Source organism: Euphorbia lathyris, chromosome 2 (assembly GCF_963576675.1).
Source record: "Euphorbia lathyris chromosome 2, ddEupLath1.1, whole genome shotgun sequence".
In the NCBI taxonomy this organism is placed as follows: domain Eukaryota; kingdom Viridiplantae; phylum Streptophyta; class Magnoliopsida; order Malpighiales; family Euphorbiaceae; genus Euphorbia; species Euphorbia lathyris.
In genome coordinates, this window is record NC_088911.1 from 91635573 (window position 1) to 91639931 (window position 4359).

Below are 4359 nucleotides of genomic sequence, written 5' to 3' on the forward strand. Positions count from 1 at the left end.
TAAGCTGACCTTGAGTAAATAAGTGGTGCTGAGTTAGAAGCTGACCTTCAAGAGTGTCAATTCTTAACTCACAAGAAAACATCTTTAGTCAACATCTGACTAAAGCTGTCTTCAAACATATCTCACCAAGCTGACCAAAATCAGAGTTAATAAACTCCCAATATAACTTCTGGTCAGCTCAGTTAAAACGAGAAAAAGTTATATTAGTTCCTACCCCCCCCCTTTGGAACTAATTATCAGGGACCAACAAGTGGTATCAGAGCATAAAATCTCACTACTCAGAGATTTAACAATCTTGAGCTGATCCCTAAAAATGGGTGAGAATAGCACTCGTTTCCTTCCTGGAAACCAAACAACACAGATACTCCCTGAGGGATTATCAATCACTAGACCACCCCTATTCTTTGGATCAAATTATACATTCTGGAAGAATAGGATGAATAACTTTATTCAAGCCACAAACATGAGTGCATGGCTTGCAATTGTTCAAGATCCACATGTGTCATACAAAACTATTAACAATGAGAAAATTGTTAAGAGTGAGGCTGAGTGGACAGAGGATGACCTCAGAAAACTACAAAATAATGCTTCGGCTATAAATATGCTTCACTGTGCGTTAGATGCTGCAGAATACAATAAGATTTCAAGTTGTGAGTCAGCACAGGAGATTTGGAAGAAGCTTGAAGTAACCTATGAAGGCACAAGCAAAGTTAAGGAGTCAAAAGTCAATCAACATATGAGACTCTACGAGTTGTTTGAGATGAAGGAAAATGAAGACATCTCAGAAATGAATGCAAGGTTCACAAACATTATAAATGAGCTAAAAAGGCTTGGAAAGAACTTCACTGAAGAAGAGCAAGTGAAGAAGATTCTGAGAAGTCTGCCCAAGAGCTGGCAAGCAAAGAAAACAGCCATAGAGGAAGCTCAAGACTTGACTACCTACAAATATGATGAGTTGATAGGATCCTTGCTGACCCATAAAATCTCTATGAAAAACTTCGAAGCCAAAGAAAAAGAAAAATCAGAGGATAAGAAACAAAAATCCCTTGTCATGAAAGCAGACTCGACTGAAGCTGAGTCAACCGATGATGAGGAATTGGCCATGTTCACTAGAAAGATGAAAAAGCTGTTCAGAAGAAATGATAGAAATGGCAAAAGATCATTTAGAAGAAATGATAAGTACAAAGCTGAGTCGAGTGACAAGTACAAGAAGGACAACTCGAAATCTGTCACATGTTTTGAGTGTCATCAAACCGGGCACATCAAGTCAAGCTGTCCCAATCTCAAGAAAGAGAAGAAGGGAAGCAAAAAGGCTATGGTAGCCATATGGAGTGACAGTGATGAGTCAACATCATCTGAAGCTGAGCAAAATGAAACAGCCAACATATGTTTTATGGCATATGATGGAGCTGACCAATCCCAGTCTGAGCATGCTGACCTTTCTGATGAAACTGACCAAGAGAATCACAACAATGAGGTAACATCTTTACTTTTGCTTAGAAAAATGGTGAATGCCCTGAGTGACTTATATACACTAACTAAGAAGTGTAACAAAAGGATTAAGGCACTCAGCAGGCGCTGTGATGAGATTGAAGAGGTCAAGCTAAGTGATCTCCGATATCTTCTCCAGGACAACTCTGACTTGCATACCAATATGCAAATCTTACATAAGTTTGTCACGGAGGTCCAATCTGAGTCAAAGAGACTTAGGAAGGATATCACACAAGTACAAAGTGAAGGGAAGGGCTTAAACAGAAATAAAGCCCATGCTGAGTACGCAAATAACAGTCAGCATAAGCAAATCACACAATGTGATTGTTGTGGAAAACGGGGACACACAAAGGATGTGTGTTGGCATAACAAGCGGACTGTCCAATGTGACTTCTGCGGAAGAAAATGGCATACCACAAAAATATGTTGGCATGCCCAACACAATAATGCTGACTATACTCAGTTCAACCCACAGAGGGTACCTTTTTGTGACTTCTGTGGTTTTGCACCATAAAAGTGTGCCGTCATAAATTGAAACATGATTTTGCACCTGTCTACACTAACAAGAAAGGACCCAAAAGAAATTGGGTACCTAAAAATGAATAGTTTGAACTGCAGGTCAGCTTGACATGCGTGGAGAAGTCAAAACTATGGTATATAGACAGCGCATGCTCAAGGCATATGACAGGTGATGAAACTCAGTTCATCACACTGGAGCTTAAACGAGGTGGAAGTGTAAGCTTTGGAGATAACAAGAAGGGTAAGATAGTCGGCTCAGGCACTATCAGAGGTAACCCAACCATTGAGCATGTCTCCTTAGTTAAAGGTCTAAAATACAACCTATTGAGTGTAGCTCAGCTTTGCAAAAGCGGCAGAAGGGTTGTATTTGATGATACTAAATGTCAAATACTCGAGGGAAATACAAATGAATTGATTTTAACTGCCCCTCGTGTAGAAAATGTATATATGTTGAATCTGGAAAAACAGTTCTCTAAAAATATATGCTTAGTGTCTAAAGAGGACAACTCCTGGCTATGGCATAGAAGACTTGGGCATGTCAGCATGGATCTTCTTGCCAAATTAGCTAGAAAGCAATTAGTTGAGGGATTACCCAAATTAAAGTTTGAAAAAGATCAGCTATGTAAAGCCTGTCAGCAAGGAAAACAAACTAAAAAGTCATTTCATAGTAAAAATATCGTCTCAACCAAAAGGCCATTGGAATTACTACACTTAGATCTTTTCGGACCTATCCAGCCACTCAGCTTGGGAGGTAAGAAATTTTCTTTGGTTATTGTAGATGATTTCTCTCGGTATACTTGGATCATCTTGCTTAGTAGCAAGGATGAAACCTTTGAGATGTTCACCACATTGATCAGAAAGCTTGAAAATGACAAAGACCTAAAAGTAGCTCACATTAGAAGCGACAATGGTGGAGAATTCAAAAATCAACAGTTTGATGAATTCTGTGAAACCTGTGGTATTGACCACAACTTCTCTGCTCCAAGAACACCTCAACAAAATGGGGTTGTTGAAAGGAAAAATAGAACCATTGTTGAAATAGCTAGGACAATGCTGAATGAAAATAGGCTTCCAAAGTACTTCTGGGGTGAAGCTGTTCACACAGCATGTTATATACTGAATAGGGCTCTAGTCAGACCTATACTTAAGAAAACCCCATATGAACTTTGGAAAGGTCGAAAGCCCAACATTGGATACTTTCGTGCCTTTGGTTGTAAGTGTTTTATACTCAATACAAAAGACAACCTTGCTAAATTTGATGCTAAAGCTGATGAGGCGGTCTTTTTAGGGTACTCAACAAACAGTAAAGCATATAGAGTATTTAATAAAAGAACTCAAGTTGTAGAAGAGTCTGTACATGTTGAGTTCGATGAAACTGACCCTACAGGTAAGTCAGCTCAGCCTGAAGAAGAAGAACCAGGCTCAGCTTCCGCTGATCAACCAGAAGCCACAATGCCTAACTTACAGGAACTGACTCAAGGTAAGCAAGAAATTGAAATATCATTTGCTGACCAATCTATTCCTGTAGAGATTGTAGAAACACCTCATCCAAACGACTCAACACTGCCAAAGGAAATAAAGATCCCAAGAGGCCATACAGAACAAGCCATTCTTGATGCCGCTAACAACAAACTGATGACCAGGGATCAACTTAGAAAATACCTCAACAATGTTGCATTCGTATCAATACATGAGCCAAAGAATTTTGCTGATGCTGAGCAAGATGAGTATTGGATCAATGCCATGCAAGAAGAGCTTGATCAATTCACCAGAAATGAGGTATGAGATTTAGTACGTAAACCTAGGAATCAAAAGCCCATAGGAACTAAGTGGGTCTTTAGAAATAAGCTATATGAACATGGGAATGTGATTAGAAACAAAGCCCGACTTGTAGCTCAAGGCTATAGTCAGCAAGAGGGTATAGCCTATAGAGAAACATTTGCTCCGGTTGCTAGATTAGAAGCTATATGTATATTGTGTGCCTATGCCAGTTACATGAATTTTAAGTTATATCAAATGGATGTAAAAAGTGCATTTCTTAATGGCTTTATAAACGAAGAGGTATATGTTAATCAACCTCCTGGATTTGAAGATTCAAAATTTCCAAATCACATTTATAAACTCAAAAAGGCTCTGTACGGCCTAAAGCAAGCTCCAAGAGCTTGGTATGAGAGGTTGACCAACTTCCTGCTGACCAGGAACTATGTCAGGGCAAAAGCTGACACAACCTTGTTCATTAAGAAAAAGGGTAAACATACCCTACTTGCACAGATATATGTTGATGATATAATCTTTGGTGCTACTGACGAATCTTTGTGCAAAGAATTTAGTCAATAGATGCAAACTGAG